Below are 19,410 nucleotides of genomic sequence, written 5' to 3'. Positions count from 1 at the left end.
TGTTGATTATAATTATCAACAGTTACTCCAAAGGGCTAGCAACTAACAACGCGTCTGTAACCGATCCCAGGTAGGATACTAATCTTATCTAGAGTGGATCACAGATGTCCATGAGGTGCAATAGCCACTTACCATCAAGAGTACCATACTTCTATATTATAAACAAAAATTCAACCTGAAACTAGTCATTATCATACCCAGTCATATGAATACATAATATATTACTATACATAATCATAGATTTAATTGCGAAAAGACACCTATCCTAGCAGTAGGTTAGTACAAAATCTTTGTGACAACCCAGCGTAAAACTACATTTAAGCATTCTCGAATGTCAACCACCGAAAATTCCGTCTAAGTTTTATTGACATTTTCGACAAAAAACTTTAAAACAAAGTAACTTGTTAACGGCAACCCTTTATCAGCTTTTCACAGTATCTAGACAATTTTCACCATTATCCTCTTACCAGGCCCCAAAATATTAAACAAAATAAACAAAGCCAATCGCTTGAAAGGATCGAAGTCACTTGTTGTATGGACGGCGACTGTAAAGCGAATAATTTCTAAGTATCATCTAAAATGATGTTAGTTGATGATAGAGCCAAATTTAAAATTGGAGTAAATTACACTTTTCTGTATGAGACAAATTTAAAGCGGGGTATATAAGAAATGTTACAATCGTTTGTGAAGTTTTTCCTGTTTTGGAGTGGTTTTATTCATATTTAATATTTGTTTGACAATTTTATGTATGCTGACCTTTAGACTTCAAAATTATCATAGTTTTTTTTAATTTTGAATAGTCCGTTAAGTTTATTCGACACATATATACGATTCTACAAACGGTCTACGGTCTACAAAATACATACTAAGGTATTCGTTTACATAAAATTAATTATAAATATTTCGCGACAATAAAAATCAATGTGTTTTATCAACATAATCCCAAATTCCAGTTTATTTCCGATTCCTTTTCCTGATCACAAAGCTTTATCGTTTTAAAAATCTATTTTTAAAAATTATATCGCTATTCGCAACTAGCCAGCGATCGGACAAGAACCTGATTCGCTCTCTCGCGGTACTTTAAAGAGTTTGGTTCGTAAGAGGATCCTATCCAATTATGCTAAACAGCCTATTTAACAAGCTGGCTTGTTTGCTTGTTTTCGAAGAGCTTTAATTGGACCCCTTGGGCACAATAAAAATTGATGGGTTTTTTCCGTTCGATGTTACACGTGACAGTATAAAATTCTGACTTTAAAACCAGTATCTTGATTTTAGCAGCAGGTAGATCTTCAGAAGTATTTTCTTTATTTCAAAGCACTGCATATTAAATGGATTAGTGGATTTAAATATTTAATCAGTGTCCCATTGAGATACGAGAGATGTCATACATTTGAGAGCCTTTTAAAAATGATATAGGTTCATGATGTATTTCTTCGCCATTAAAACATGTGATGCGAAACCTAAACCTTTATACCCAAGAGTTCTCTAAAAAAAGTTCTCAAAGGTGCGCGAAGTCTACCAACTCGCACTTGACCTGCGTGCTGACCCAAACTAACCCCTCTCACTGTGTCAGGAAACCCGTGCCCAGCAGTGGTACAACATCAGTTCACGCGATCTCACTTTCAGGCCGTATTTTTTACCATTTCCGCGACTCCCGGGCAACGAGTAATTGTAGGAAGCGTATTACGGAACGATTTCCCGTCTGAGATTGCACGGGAATGATAAAGTAACAGAAAGGACACTGAGTAATGCTTCTTCCTGTTTTTGCTAGACCTTATTTAATGGCTGTGGGGGACGTGTAAGACATTTGGATATGGGTGTTTATGTATAAAACAATCTTGGACTTTTTTGGATTAGGGATTAGGATTTTGATGATAGCCTAGTGGTTAAGAAACTCGGCCTCTTGATCGAGGGGTCCGAGGTTCAAATCCCAAGCACGCACCTCTGAGTATTCAAAGTTATTTGCATATTAGAAATTAATTATGAATTGCTTAGACGGTGAATGAAAACTTCGTGAGGAAACCTGCATTCCTAAAAAGTTTTGAAAAAAAAAAAGTTTTTAAAAGGTATGAGAAGTCTACCAATTCGCTCTTGGCCAGCATGGTAAACTATGGCCTGATCCTTCCCATTCTGAGAGGAGACCAATGCCCTGCAGTGGAACAATAATGGGTTGATGATAATGATGATGATGATAATAACTTTATAGGTAATAGGGTGGTCTAAATTTTGTATATAATAATGTATTAAGTGTCTCTGGTATTTAACTGTTCTAACCTAAAATAACCTAAGCTCACTTAACTCAGTCATAACAGCAAGGGCATAGGAGTGAAGACTTTAATGTTGATTTATCACACCATACCGGTCTGGCGCGCAAAGCATCCCGGGTTACTGAACCCGGGATGCCCGGCCGGGGACTGTACCGGTCAGACAGATATCTAAATGATGAATTTAGATTTATTTTCTGGGTCTGTGTGTTTGTGTATTCGTCTATTTATGGGTCCATGGCACCCACGACACAGGGAATCGTAGTGTGGAACTGTGAGTGTAGAAAGCATCATGTAAGGCAGGCAATGTAATCAGTACCGTTACCATGAGTTTTTACGTTTTGACAAATATGACTGTTTTGGTATTTGTTTACGTATTTGCCCATACAATTTCCAATCAGCGCCCCTAGCGGATTGTGTCAAAACTATAGTATCAGTAACGTAACATTAAATGTATAAATTGACAAAATGGCGCTTTACGTTTTGTCTCTCCTTTTTGCGAACATGTGAGGCAGACAAAAAGACTTGAGCACTTAGTTATTGTTATGTTTACTCAGTCTACTAAGCAAACGGAACAGAATAATGGATTGAGTAAACGTTACGTAAAATTGTAGGATGTTTTGAAAATTCATGGTAAGGGTACAGAAATACAACGTATGTAATTATAACTTATTATACTTGTCAAACATTGTAAGTTAATTACATATATGTGATGAATAGTTTGCTATGATACTATTCAAATATTCGCGGCTTTCTCATTGCAACGATGAAATTATAATTTTCAATATTGCTCGAAACCTCAACATTGATTGTTTATTAAATAATCCGAATAGCATGACATGAAAATAATTGATAGATTAATCGAACTGAAATAAATTCATTCAATTATGTGCTGTTTGCGTCATTTTTGTGAATAAATTCCACTTGTGACTATTTTAAGTTGAAAAAAATGTGATTACCCGCGTGGCTGGTGGCTGAGTGGTCACCACACCTGTTTGATGAGCAAAGCATTCTGGGTTCGACACCAGTCAGGCATACATCCAAATAAAATTTAGAGTTCCATTTTGACTCATTTTGGCAAAGGGAGAACCAGCAGTCTAGGTAATCATGCCTTTTTTTTTGTTCACGAGGGGGAAACCTTCAAAAGGTACCCGATGCCGTTGGAGCGACACAGGGTTATGTGGGACTCTTACCGCACTAAAACCCCCCCGGTGGCCGTCCTCAGCGCTGCGTAGAGAACTCCGGGATCTCCAAAGGAACGCAACCGGAGTCCTCTTAGCGCAATGCCCCGTCGGGCTCCGCCCAGGTGACCTTAGCGATGGTATGCGACCACACATACCGCCGTCCTTCCCGGGGCCATTGGCCGGGCGGTTCGAGCTCCCACTCTTGCCATCGACGCTCCCAGAAGCCCCCTTTTAGTCGCCTCTTACGACAAGCGGGGGATACCGTAGCCCTATTCTTGTCCCGGAACTACAGGGATAAGGTAATCATGCCTGGTTTGAGTTTGAGAGGCTGTGCTCTTATTCCGACCCGCCGTTTGAAAAACTACAATAGCGTCATTCAGAATACGGTCCAACGCCCTCTCTTGCAGAAAATTGTTAAAGTCTATGTGTTGGTATTTTATTATAGTGTCATTGTAGTAAAAAAATATTTTTGGGTTTCTTTAGTCAGGTATCGCAATATTTGATCGTTCTTGTGCTTTGTGAAATGTTTGCGCGGCTATGTTACGGTAAATATAAATACGTTGATATATATTGTAATAGAGGTTACTATATAATCTGCAACGTACACGTCTGACATGCTGTATCCATAGATTTAAATAAGCCCTTAATGATTAAGGAATATACCGCAAAACTAACACGCGTGTAACTATTCTGAAAAAGTTTACAAATATGTGAAGACTACCAATCTGCGATACCAATACTTGGATGAGGAGAGCCGAAGAACGGGCTCAGTGGCGTACCTTGGGAGAGGCCTATGTCCAGCAGTGGACTAACGTGGGCTGAAGATGATGATACCAATCTTCACTTAAAAAGTGTGCTGGATTATGGCCTAAAGTCATTTTATTCTAACCGTAGAGCAGCCCAACAGTGGGACGATAATGGACGATCGTTAGTAAACATCGTTAACGTAACTAATTTAGGTTTCCATTCATTAGAAATGTTAGTGCAATACAGTTCTAGCGGTGGTGCAATTTGGAAAACTAATTACCGAAAGCACTACCAGTTGTTTAGACTCATTTCATCACATTAATGAAGTTCGGGATTACAAACATGTTTCAACTTCTAAGCTTGTTTCAGATGCACGAACGTTGAAACATTTATATTACATAGTTTTGCTAGGATTAATTGGAAAGGACAATAAATTGCTATATATGTATTGTTTTTAATAAACATACATTATTAGTTTATGCAAGACACAAATAGTGCAAAGTACGGTGCGTAAGGATATTTTTAGTGTTGTGTGTCGTGATATGAAACCTAGAAAAGAAAAACGAACTAGACGTAGGATAGATAGATTAATCTATCACTAGCACTTGTCAACGGTTTCTTCCCTCCACCTCAGTTTCGCCGTGACCACGACCCATGCATCGAAATATCGGCAATATAAAAAACGCATATCATGAGTACCCGTTACATAATAAAATTTCTCAATTCCGCGATAATTTTAGTGTAGAATCAAACATACATTAATGAATGAAGGTGCTAGAATCTTATGGTTCGACTCCAGAGGCACCATCACCACAGATATTTAATATCTACGTAATGACAATATTGGTAAGTGACAAGTACAGGATGTGACAAAGTTTGATGGCATTATTATGTATCGTTTCTTCGTTGGTTATAAAGTTGGCCAAACTAATCGTCGACTATAACATTGGCCAATTTGTGTTATATATTTATAACCAGTAGCCAAACTTTTATACAGTCTAAAATTGGCCAAACCATGGAAAACATTTGACAAACAGCACCACACTCAGATTGAGTGATAACGCTTCGTTACTTCGCACTGCAATCTGCGCTGTTTGAGCTGAACTCGTCCACATTTCAAATTCACTCGTTCGTTTGCCACAATGCTCTTTGCTGAGTTCACCTCGCGTAGACAAACTCGACAAATCTAGTAGTCGTTTTGAATTCGAATTTTCAAAATGATACGTTAACACACATTAGTAACGTTATTAAGGGGAAATTATGTAAAGGTACGTGTTTAGCAATATCACCTAGCTGCAATATATAGCCAGACAACAGCGACTACATAGTTGTAATGAATAAGCATACTTCCAGCAATTGAATCACTCAGGTGTGTACTGCTTTCAATAGCTAAAATAAATATTATTTTATTTATCATTTATTTATTTTATTTTGCTTTTATCTTTTTGTAAAATTTAATAGTGGAAACTGTAATTATTCCTCTGCTTGTATGTATGAATCATTTATCTATGTTATATAGTATGAATTGTTTGTTTCCCAAATAAATAAATAAATAAAGTTATAGGAAATAAATGCAACGCAACCTCTACGTTGATCAAATATTCTTTTATACCAGTTTTTTAGTGATTGTTTTAAAAAACATCTGAAATAACTAAAATATTTTTACTACATAACGCAACATTCGCGCTAAGCATTTACGCTCGAAATATTCCAATATTCGTAACGTTTTATCCACTAAGAGCCCTTTGCGAATCCAGCTCAACGTGTGTTTTTAAAGCGCTTTTATTAGCTTGGGTTGTATGTATGTATGCATGCATGTATGTATGTATGTATGTATTTATGTATGTAACTATGTAACGGGATCTTTGAATCTTTTGAACAATTATCAAAAACCGATGACAATATACGATTTTATTGCTTTTTAGTTTCAATAACTGTTAGAGTAATTAAAAATAATAATATTATTAACCCTATTTTTATTAAATTAGAAATAATAAATAAGCTTGCAGAAGATTGATTTTAAGTGACCGTGGACAATTAGAAGTGGCCTAAAAAGATTTAAAGTCTAAACTAAATTCCAAACTATAAGTATGTAAGCGTTTTAGCCTTTTCAGATATTTCTATTCCGCTTGCGTTTGACCGTAGTACGTGCTCAGCCATAGGAGCCAAAGTATCCTTTCAAACAAGAGAACATAATTGAATTAGTTTTAAAATAATAACTAGCTGACCCGGCAAACGTTGTTTTGCCATATAAATAAAAAAATGTTAAGGGCGAACAACCCTCATCACTTAGGGGTATATAAAAATAGATAGTAGCCGATTCTCGGACCTACTGAATATGCATATAAAATTTTGTGAAAATCGGAGAAGCCGTTTCAGAGGAGTACGGTAACTAACATTGTGACACGAGAATTTTATATATGAAAAAAAAAATTTAACAAAAAAATAAAAGCGACTTCTATGTCACTACAAAGTAAAAAATAATTGAAATAAATGTTGGTTTAGTACATGTTTCTGAAGTCGGCGCTCAATATATTTCGTTTGATAACAGCGTAAACAGCGTGTCCAATATGAGCGCCGACTTCAGAAATATGTACTAAACCAACATTTATTTCAATTATTTTTTACTTTGTGGTGACATAGAAGTCGGTTTTATTTTTTTTTTTTTTAATTTTTTTTTTCACCCTTTTTAGTGATGATATGCTAACGTTTGTATTAATATTATGTAAAATTGTATAAAGGTGATCATGAATAAAGGTAAGGTCTGAATTCATACGGATTGGACCCACCCGCTCGCGCTGCCGCGCCCTTCTCGCTTAGTTTTGTATTGTCTTATATGTTCCAACCTAACCTAACCAATTCAATACGAATTACTATAGGCGAGGCTTTATGAGATACTAATTATTGGCTAGGTTAGGTAGGAACACATAAGTAAATAAATCAAACTAGGTGGTAAAACTCTGCGAGTGAACCGGTCCAATTTACATTAATTCAATAGTTAAGAAAGAAAAAGAAGTTGAAGGTCAAATTTTTCATCATATGTCTCTGTCTAGCAACTTCATTACAACAAATGTATATTCTATATACTTTACATGGGAGGCACATCTGCATCATCAGGATTGAAGAATTGAAGGTCATATCTTCCATCATATGTCTCTACTCAAAGACCTCATCATATATTCGTAAGCTCCAAGTGCCTAACTTGTATGATTGAGGCAGGAGGCACTTCTGCATTATCAGAGTTGAAGAGTGGAAGGTCAAATTTTCCATCATATATCTCTACCTATCAACCTTATTGAATATTCATAAGCATCAAATGGCTAACTTGTATGGTTGAGGCAGGAGGCACCTCTGCATTATCAGAGTTGAAGAGTAGAAGGTCAAATTTTCCATCATATATCTCAACTTATCGATTTTATTAAATATCCATAAGTTCCAAATGCCTAACTTGTATGGTTGAGAAAGAGGCACTTCTGCATTACCAGGGTTGAAGAGTTGAAGGTCAAATTTTCCATCAAATCATGTTAACCTAGATACTCAATGTTCATTTTAAGTTTCATGAGAATTGAGTGGGCAGAAGGTAAGTTGTCATAAAATATGTAAAAAGCAGGGGTAGTGATGATGACTTCCACCCCATAACTTAAATTCTAATCATCAGAGCATACTAATGTTAAGGTAGGAAAGTACCGCAACGAAACTCTCTTTCATATGAAAAAAAGAAAATTAAAATTGGTTAAGAAATACTCGACTTATTAAAGTTTATATAAAATCGGGTTTTTCCAATTTTCCGGGAAAACTGGCGGAAATTTTCAAATTTCCTCGAAATGGGACCCCCTGTGAAACTAGCCACATACAATGGTGTATGAATCATGTCGATCGGTCGCGGCATCGTGAAAAAATCGCCGAACAAACATAAAAAAAAATATATATATATACGGTCGAATTGAGAAACCTCCTCCTTTTTTGAAGTCGGTTAATAATAGACTCCAAGATTAGAAATAACTTGAAATGGAAGCCTTGTTGTCGATTGTATATTTTTAACAAACAAATGATACTTTTTAACTGCATTTATTTACTACCATAAACAGAAAATTACATGACATTTGTCAGTCAGTTGAATTTATTGAAACGGCATTTTAATTTAATTTGAAACCCAGCGTGAGTTGTTTGGCATATTTTGCATAGAACTCTCAAAATCTCTCCATTAAGCATTCAAAAACTTTCGGCAGCAATGTGCAAATCCTCTGTCGGGAATACGTAAAACTGTGGAAAAAATTCGTTGAAATACTTTCCAATTACTGACAACCCGTGTTCAGAGAATTTCCATCCTGTTTACTTAATGATGAAAATTTCAGAATCCCCCTGCATCGTCTTAACGAGATTTCGTAAATTTTAATACGAGGAACATTGACGTGTCTTACGTAATTTGTTCATAATTTTGGACATGGCTGCTTATTTTTTTATGTTATCCTCCTTTGTAGGAAAGGTATCGTTTAATTTTTGCAAATTAAAATCTTGGCATTTTACACTCGGTAAATTGTTTTAAATTATAAATAACGAATGTTTATATTTGGTTTCGGCAATGTATATACTGCTCGAAACTACAGAAAAAAGTATAGCTGGCAAAATGTAAAGACGTAAATCATTTAAATCACAAAATGTCAGTACATAAAACAAAAATAACAAGTATTCTTATATCACTTTAAAACGTCAAAATGATTATTATTATATTATAGTTTACTACTTTTTTATTTTTAAATAGCGATACATACTCTATAAACAGCTCAAGGTCTATCTATATTTACGGTTCAAGCCCTGGGACAGATGGTCAGCGAATTAATAACAGAGTCCCGTTTCAATCATTTGGGTACGAAATCCTAAAAACACACACTAAATCGCATTTATCCTCTACACTCTACTCACACTCGATCGTCCAAACATTTAGCGAAAAACAAACAAGTCCAGTAATCAAGTTTCCATTTCACGCTGTCCCCAAAACCGGCAAAAACAGTAAATGTAAGCGGTTGTCATTTTTCTCCATTTTATTTTCAAAGGACGACTCTCGAGTGCATTTCTTGCAGCACTTGTGAAACTGGTGTGAGGTTAAGATAAACTTTTATCATTAACGACACGACTAATCTTTTATATGAAGCTTTGTAGTAAAAACAACCAAACTAATGACGGATATAACTTGTTGCAATAAGTTTCAGCATAAAATTTATTACTAATCATCTATGATTAGATAAAAATGCCATTTCATGTGTCTTGTATTTTTTGTTTATATGATATGTCAGTGAGACAAAAGTTGGTATTTTGGATTTAATTCAATGCATAGACTACGATGTTGAACACTAAGAGGATACTGGTGTTTTTTATTCAACTTATCCATACAATTATCGAAGATACAGACAATTCGAGATATACGAAGCTGTTTCAAAGGACCCTACAGCTACGACATCGCAAGGCCCACGACAAATCGTAGTCGCAACCTCTAAAAGAGGGGTTTTAAATCGAAATTCAATATCCGGGCTTCGGCGAGACGGGTGCAGATCTCATAATGGTTTTGCAGTTATTTGGCGACACTAATAAAAAGTTTCTGGGCGTCATAGCGTTATGGCAAATGGAGTTTCCGGTTTATTGCGCTGAAGTGTCTGCTACGAATGTATTTGGGTATTGAGTATCCAAATACGTACTAGCTTTCTATTTAAATTTTATGTTCGAGTTCTCTGAGTCTTGAAGTTTCATAGGAAGTTCTAAAATGGTGTTTCGTTAATATAATATGGTACATACATATTCATTTTATTTCGTTTTTCACAAAATTGAGTTAGCAAACGTGCTTCAGTCCACTTGATGGTATGTGGTAACTGCCGTCTGTCTAAAGTATCATAATATAACTAAAGTATTTTCAAGTCTTTTCATATAGTAGTCTTCAGGACTAAGGTTAAGTCTGTGCCTTACTGCATCCTATAACCCACAGTAGCGTTAAACGATGCTATTATAAGCCAAAAAAAATGTGATGAAGAGGTCTTTGCAGTCAAACTAGAAGTGCTCAATCATTGAGAATTTTACGTATTTCTTGTATATAAAACCTTACATCTCAAAATCAGAATCAAAATTCTAGAGCAGAATTCAAAAATTTAAATTGCACGTTCGACGACGAGAGATCAAGAAAACTCACAGCACTTCAGTCTGCAAGTTACATATCAAACAGCGATTTAGGTTACACGAAATACACCCCTTTTACGTTTGAAATAAAAGCGTAAATAGCGTGCAAGAAAATACTCAGACAGTCTTATTTGTTTTGAGACTGTATCAAGAGAAATCCCCGCAAACAATGTTATATTGCAAGAACACGTGTGCACTTAGAGCAAAGCGAAAAGGTAACGAATATTTAAAAGGTTAAATATTTATATGCTTGTAAATTTAAAATATGTATGTTTTATTTTATATTAGCTTAAGGATTGTGAGGTGGATGTTAGCAAAAATTTTTAATATCCTAAGGTGAGATAAATAAATAACAGAAAGTTACTGAATAACACAGAGTTTACCGATGCAGGGAAAATCCCTACAACCCATCTCTTCAGATTTCTGCGCAATTTCAAAATGGCGAATTTATATTGGTAACTCATAAACATAATTTGTAAATATACCCCATTTATAATTAACTATAGTCTGATTCATAATTAGGTGTCCAAAATGTAAACAAAGGTGTTGACCTATCGAGAAAAAACGTTTCAAATGGTAGATTCTTATTTTTGTCGATTTTAAAGTAATAGGACAATAATAAAATAATAATCTAAATAAATTAAGATTAATTCACATTTTATAATATTTATATTACCTCAATTTCTATCCATACAGTAATAATAATAAAAAACAAGGTTTATGGTAGAAAATTAAAATGTGATAATGGTAACACACTCTGAATTCGAAACATTTCTTGTGCCGTCATTTTTTAATTTCGTAGCTAATATTATTCATTTTCATGATTGTGATCGAACTCTAATGTTTTCTCGTTTTCATAGCGCGTTTGTTAAATTGTGTATTAGGGTGGAGCGACGTTGTATGGGATTTTTTTTTCTTTTTACGTTGGAGTTCTAATAGTGCGGAAAAGATGTATCATACTAAGAGATTAAACTGTGATTTTTTCAATTTTTTTGGATGTCATCTTATACCTCCGCCTCGCTGTCAATAATTGAGAAAAAGTAAAAAATTGCTATTTACTTACAAAGGCTGCAAAAATATTGGAAATATTTTTTTAATAATTGCAAAAAAGGTGCAAAAGTAAGAGAATATGATTCAACTTTTTTGACCATTAACATATAAACAAAGAGCTTTGAAGTAGGTACAAAAAATTGATAATTATACCCAAAAATCTGCTTTTGTCTCAAATTTGGTAATTTTTGATCGAGACTCTATTTTTATTTTTATTAAGTCAATGGATTAATTTAGGGCACAATAATGTAGATGAATCTGTTGTAATCATTTACAGTTGTTTGGATGTGATATGACAGCGTAGGACCCCGGTCCAGAAGTGCAACCGTTATGGTGGAAAAGCAAATGATGTATAGTCGCTCTTGTAATATTTGGGTAACTCCCACCATATTTATAGATAGTTACCCCAAAGTCAATAGTTACAATATTCTCTTGAGGAATTATTGCATGGGCAAAATAGCCGACGATGGCACACTCTATTCAGTTAAACAGATGTGGGTTCTCTTACTAGCAAGATATGTTCTTTAAGGACTGTTTGCCTATATTTTTTCCATATTTTATCCAATATTTTAAAAAGTAATCTTTCCTTCTGTCTAAATGCTATGCTGATATCTGAAGCAAAAGCTTTCTTCTCAATACTCTTTCGTGTATTTATCTTGTCACCACGCAACATATGACGGTCTATAACAGAAATATCTGCTATTATATTATACTAAACAATGTTTTAAAGAACACAGTATATCTGTACCAAGTTGGCAAGTTGGTTTCTAAGGTATTTTGTAAACTTTTGTAATAGAGATATCTACTTTTCCAATGATCATTGGCAGCGACGTTCTTTGATCCAACAAAAAGCTTTTATTCCTTTCCGGGTACCTTTCTCTCTTTTGGACAACCAGATGGAACGAAATATTAGCATTTGTAAGGAGGTATATTAAAGGGAACTTCTCTTGCAGTCCGAAAATTCTATAATAGTTCTTTGGAAAGTATTTTAATATATTTTAACAAGATATTTCGTTTAAGGTATTTTGCATGCAAGCTTTTAACTTTTGCTTCACTTTTGTTTGACTTTCAGTAGAAATTGAGTCTACGTGTCATCTTTATTATATGCTGGAAACAACTACGCCTCCAATATCCGTAAATGATGATTCGCAAGAATTTCTTGTCGCGAATTTAATCGGCGTCTCTTCCATTGATAAAATTTCATAACATCTTTATACACAGGCACAATATTCCTTCTTTATTTTAACTATTTCAACAAAAAATGAATATATAAATACATCCGTTACGTATTTATAATAAGAGAAGAAGATATTATAGTAATAATGTAAACATATTTTAACGAAAAAAGAAGACATGAAAAAATGAGTCACCGGCGTAAGCAAACGATTAAAATGACTTACTTTGCAAGTTTTGCTTAACGAATGCTCTCCCTCTGCATTTTTATAATGACACTATTCAAAATTATTTTTGTTTTATTTGTTAATGGTCTATAAAATAAAGTAAATAAAATATAATAAATGTTTAAAAAAGTTATAGATACCTTCAGCTGTAATCTGCAAAGTATACACCAAAAATGTATATTTTTAAAAGTTCATTGACCTGGCGGAAGCTCTTACCCTTATCTGGTCGGAATAATATTTTACACACTTTAGTTTTAACCATCAAGACATCTTTTGGTCACTATTACATTTCCAAAAATAAAAAAAGGAATTTCGCTCCACCCTATTGTATATAGTTCTTAAAGTTTTCGTTTTTTGTTGAATTTGTTAGTTTTTATTTCTTGTTAATTTTGACAGTGAAATTTCTTTGTTTACATTTTGGACACCTAATTATGAATGAGACTATAAATTCTAACATAGATGTACCAAATTTCGAAATCTGTTATTGTTTTTAGGCAATAAGTGTCAACTGTCGAATCGTGTACAGACGCAACTCTCTGTATTTATAATAGAGGTATTATGCTGCTGTGTTTTGGATTAGGAAGCAACAGAAATACCAATCAGGCGTTGTAATTTAGCACCCACGGGAAATAATTCATCTTTGGTCGACCTAATATACGATTCCTTGATTTGATTACACATTCAAAAAGTGCTCTGTAAAGAAACTATTTTGTATAAAAAAAATGATTTGAATGAATTTAATTGAATCGAATTGATTTGATTTGATTTGAGGCAAAACAAATGCACCTAACATATTAACATGTTAGACTACATGTTCATTTGCGGACACCATTACACAATTGTTCAAACCATAGACAGCTCGGCTCTACTCTTAAAGGTAATGAAGTAAAGATAAACGTCACGAGCCAACAAGGTGAATGTTAATCTAGTCGCTCACAGTGCTCAGTTCATGTTCGTTAGAACCTGTTTACATTGATATGGGGTAAGTTAGGCTCGGGAGGCGTCTGTTTGCAGGACGCATACACTATGGATTCGAAGTTTATTTACTGATTTGTTTTATTCCTTTATATTCATACGTAATTATTTACCTGAACTGTATGTTTTAATGCATATCAAAAGTGTTTTATACTTTTTTGCAATTAAAACATGCATATTTTAATATTTGTATGTAATATTTATATAGTTATCTAAGGATAGGATAGAAACCAGTCAATAATGATCAATATCTGAAGATTCCAATATGAAAATACCCATATAATATTACCAATAAATACGGGATAGTGGCGGTGGTGCCGCCGGAGTCGAACCACAAAGGGTTCTACCACCTTAAAACTTATACGCAATGCGAAGGCTATTACTTAGTTGATAATTTGCAACGAACAAAAACCGTATTTCTTTTCCGACCAAAATTGAACAGATACAGCCAGCTCATCGTACCTCCTTAAGACCGAACCGAATTATTATTCCGAACACGTTTTTACGTCTCCAGATAACCGCAGTTCATTTTTGAAACGGCGATGTAAATAGCGCCCTAGGGCGAATAAATTTTAAAACCATCTAGTCGGATTAACCAACTCCAACCGGAAACGGATTTATCTATCGCTTTTTAAATTTTAATCGGATTCCAATTTCCATTTCGTTTTACAGCCTTTTATTTTATTAATCCCGTTTAGTGGGATTCGTGTATTACATAGATAAAATGTTATATGTAAATTTTCTGTGGAAGTAAAACGCATATTTGATTAAGTTAGAATGGTATTTGCAAGAGCGAATTCTATGTAAATTCCTCTCAATGGTTCATTCGTTTTTTCGTCTTCCTTTATGTTTTAAATATGTTTTTTATTTTTTTAACATGTGAACGGTGGAAAAACCGGGCATGGTTCGACCAGGGAGTTACTACAGCCACACAATCCATGGAGCCTACCACCATCTTTAAAAAACCATCATATTTCAGGAAAGTTTTAATTCCTCCTTAAAACAGTAAAATATTCCGTCATACACAGTTGAACAAACTCTTATTAATTTTTCGCTTATCCATTGTATAAAACTAACAGAAATTGTCATGCTTTGCTTAAAAAGTTAAATTACATACAAAAAAAGTAAAAGTATGATTAAAATAATATTGTTTTAAGAGATGGTAGTAACCCCCCAGGAAGGCTGTGGATGCCGGCTTACGTATGGAGATATCATCTTAGTTCAAGGAGTGGCAACGAATCCGTGATTGGCTTTAAGTAGAACCAATTCTCTATGAAGTGGAATGCCATGACAGATGTCCATGACAATGACCACTTACACTTAGGCGAACTTCGTGCTTGTGTGACCCGCGTGGCGGATCACCATACCGGTCTGACGCGCAGAGGGTTCCGGGTTCGATCCCCGGCCAGACAGAAATCTGAATGATGAATTTAAATGTCTGTTCTGGGTCTGGATGTTTGTTTATTCATCTTTGTGTGTGTTACAACGATACAGGGAATCCTAGTGTGGGTGTGTGAGTGTATATAAAGAGTTTTATGAAAGCGTTTTTTATGTGTTTTATGATTTAAACCGTGTGGATTTTTAATGTTATAAAAAGCACCTGTAATTAGCTGGAGATTTGGAATTTGTCATTAGTTCGTATGATAGACAATGATGTAAGTGTAACTATTGGTGAACCACAATAAGTGAAAAAAATGTTCTCTATTTTCTGAGCTAAATAAAAAATGTGCTACAGTAGATACTATGTACGTTTATACGTTAAAAGTTTATGTTTGTTGTACATGTCGCACGTGAGCGCCGTTTGTCCTCATCAAGCTCCTCGGCTTTATAGGATTTGTACACGATCCTTTCACATAATTCTGGAACTTTTTTTTTGGGATTCCGAAACGTTTTTGTTTATGATTGTTTACGATGACCGGGACTTTCGTCTGTGTAATCCGGGGAACGTTCGAACTAGTTTTAACGGGATTTTTACGATTTGGGGAATTTGTAGGGAGTTAAAATATTATAGGCTCTTTTTATGCCCTTTTTTATGCCATTTTATATCATACGTCTTAAAAGAAGTCCTTAAATGGCTTTTTCGTAAAAAAAAGTATCTACTTATTAGTAATTAAAATATATTGAATATCAATCTATTTTCCAATGTTGCATATTTTTGTAGGCAGCGCCACAGTATTCCTATTTCTAGTATCAAAGGTGGTAGAACTCTTTGTGGTTCGACTTGTGCACATTCCGGCGACTCCGGTACCACCACAACACCGATAAGTGTCAAATAACAGCAGTGTTTTGGTTTAGACGCTTAGACGACCTCAGGTAGGAATCTAATCTTATCTAGGATTAATTACACAAGTTCACAGGCGGCAGTATTAAATATTGTATATAAAAATTGACACCAGATTATTTACGAGATCAACTTTATCTGAGATAAAAAATACCTTCCCCACGTATCCAACATCCGATCCAAATCCCGACAAAGGTTACATACATCATAGAAGGCGAACCGAAAACCCGCTACGATTTCACTTTTCCAAAACGTTTGTACTATCAATCTTTATCCATCGGCGATATTTCGGCCACAGTTCCCGGCATCGAATCAATGGCCATCAATATTCCCAAAGCGATGATCTGAAGGTTTAAAAATGGCCGTTCGCTTTGTTTGCCGTTTCCGCGGCCATATTAATGGCTCTCCCTTATCTTAACTGAGGGCTGGAATGCGAAGTAGGCGTTCTTTGGTCTAAGTACGTGTGGTATTTTGTTATTCTGTAAGTAAATTTTGTTAATCCGTAAGACTGGCGTATAGCTTGATGCGGCCTGTAAATGTACCAGAATTTCCTTATAATCCATCGTCAACCCATTACTGTCCCACTGCTGGGCACAGATCTCCTCTCTGAATGAGAAGGATTAGGTCATGGTCTACCTTACTGGCTTGGAATTGGATAAACATCACATTTATATTTTGAGAACTTTCTTTTTTTAAAGATCTCCCAGATATGCAAGTTTTCCCATGATGTTCTCCATCGTCGTTATACCAAGGTATACTTAATTTCTAATACGCACATAACTTCGGAAAGTCAAGCATGCCTGGAACTGGAACCTCAGATCCACTCAAAATACTTAAGATTTACTGCAGTTTGGGCCTTTACATTTATACCAACCCTTTAAAATCAGAACTCAGCAGAGCTAGTATATTTGTGTTGTTACTCCACGCAAACTAAGAAACCTTTATCGTGAGCAAAGACACGTAGAACCAAACCAGATAATAGGTGCCTCAAATGAAAATTCCGATAATAATCTGCTACTAACGATCTTAACATTCTACCACAGCAAATTCCCAGTATTCCCACCGGGCTACGATAGATGGGTGGCAATTCAAACGTGCTGATATCGGCAACCATTATCGGTAATGAGACAATCAGATTCTCATCTGGTCCAACAAGGATTGCACCATATTTGTCGTACTGTAATCACCGCCAAATCAATTCTAGTTTTAATTGGTACGTTCAGCGAAAATCTCTAATGGAATTCTAACTACTATTATAAATGCGGTAGTGAATTTGTTGTTTATTTGTTTGTTTCTTTATTTGCAACGCTTTTACGCCTTAACTACACGACCTCTGGCCAAAAGCGATTAAAAGCTAGTTCTGAAAATAAAGGTGGCATTTTTTAAACAGAAAAATTAATCAAAAGTGCACTATTACTTTTATCAATTAGCCTCAACTCGCGGTTGTGCGTGGAATTCGGGACTACATTAATTAAATTATTTACTTGCTTTAATTTTTATTTAATTAAATTGATTTAAAATTAACTTGCTTCATAAGGTACTTACGATGATAAGTTAGTCAATCAGGTTATTACTTTTTATATAGATCAACATAAATTGTTAGACAATGTTGACAAAGAAGCGGTTAGCCTTAGTCTCTTTATATCTGACTAGACCCTAAGATAAGAAAACATACGACAGTAAAACTAACGAAGTAACAATCGGAGACCGCTCGGAAGTATTCCCATCGGAGGATCGATGGCTGGCAATTTAAATGTGCTGATTTGGCCTGCCGTTACTGGTAATGAGATAAGTAATTAGATTCGACCCCAATCCCACAAGTCGGCTGATCCAATAACGTTAAGGACGCTTACACACGATGCCTATCCGTCTAAATGCTAAACGTGGGAATAAACATCAATCATTATATTATATCATCAACCCATTACTGTCCCACTGCTGGGCACGGGTCTCCTCTCAGAATGAGAAGGATTAGGCCATAGTCCACCGCGCTGGCCAAGTGCGTATTGGTAGACTTCACATACCTTTAAGATTTTTTTTTATAAATCTCTCAGATATGCAGGTTTCCTCACGATGTTTTCCTTCACCGTTTAAGCAAGTGATAATTAATTTCTAATACGCACATAAATTTGTAAATCAGAGGTGCGTGCCTGGGATTTGAACCTCGGACCCCTCGATCGAGAGGCCGCGTTTCTTAACCACTAGGCTATCACTGCTTCCACTAGGCTATCACTGCTTAATAGTCAATAATAAACATCAATAGTGCTTGATATTAGTTATGTTTTTGACATAGAAATTGGCAATGATTGAGATTGGTTAATAATAATATGTTCATAAGGCAGTGAACCCGAGCAGATGTTATCCTACTACAAAAAATGAGATTTCGCCAAGAGTCTGTCAGGTCTAAACGATGCATAATTAAAAAAAATTAAAACGTTCAGGTACTCAAGCAGAGACCCGGTATACTCAAATAAGTTATTTAGATTCGCATATTCGCGTCTATTCGATAATACTCGGCGAATATCAAAAATGTTAATTCAGCAACAAAAGACGTCGCGGTGCCACAACTGCCGCTGATAAAAAGAGTTTTTTTTGATAATCGACTTAATATTCTTAGTTAAATAACAGGCCTGGACCAGACCCTCCATTAACTGTATTAATCTGCCTAATGCACTTGAACAGCTTCCGCCAGAACAAGGACAAAATTCTCAGGGTCTTAAATTCAAATTCATGATGACTTTTAATTATCGTGATGTCTACAACATCTAAATCAGACCGATGTTTTATTTTAGATTAATTAATTTATTCCATACTAGCTGACCCGGCAAACTTTGTACCGCCTCAAAATCTATTTGTCAAATATATTTCATATAAAATATAGCCTATGTTACTCGTGGATAATGTAGCTTTCGAATGGTGAAAGAATTTTTAAAATCGGTCCAGTAGTTTTTGAGCTTATTCATTACAACCAAACACTCAAGGTTTTCCTCTTTATAATATTAGTGTAGAAAAATAAACAGTTTTGTAATGTATGTCAACATCATAGATTAGTATAGATATTTCACCGCCTTGTAATTGAAAGAAGCCACAAATGGCAAAATGGCTGACGAAACATTCAGCCATTCTTCCATTCCGTCTCCGACTGTCATGGTGTGATTTTCGCGGAGCAATGCCGACATGTGCAGTGAAGTGGTGCAAAAACATTCATTCGTAAATGCTCTAAAAACTATGCTTTTTAAATATTTTTCAAACACGAAAATAGCTGACAGTGACAATTTCAGTTGCCAAAACTGGTTACAAATTCTTGTTAGGAGTGAGTAATCTTTAGTAATCTATGGTTAAAA

At 35.1% G+C, this 19,410-nt stretch overlaps 1 protein-coding gene across 3 annotated transcripts in view; it reads right to left on the bottom strand.

Moving 5' to 3' along the window:
- The window catches only part of nAChRbeta2 (nicotinic acetylcholine receptor beta2), a 51,883-nt gene that overhangs the window by 650 nt on the left and 31,823 nt on the right, over positions 1–19,410 (bottom strand). The gene's annotated exons all lie outside the window — the stretch shown is intronic.

Source organism: Epargyreus clarus, unplaced genomic scaffold (assembly GCF_041222505.1).
Source record: "Epargyreus clarus isolate Ecla_fem2 unplaced genomic scaffold, WU_Ecla_fem_2.2 ptg000017l, whole genome shotgun sequence".
Lineage (NCBI taxonomy): Eukaryota > Metazoa > Arthropoda > Insecta > Lepidoptera > Hesperiidae > Epargyreus > Epargyreus clarus.
Note: the sequence above shows the minus strand (reverse complement) of the source record. Positions and strands in the feature narration are given on the sequence as shown.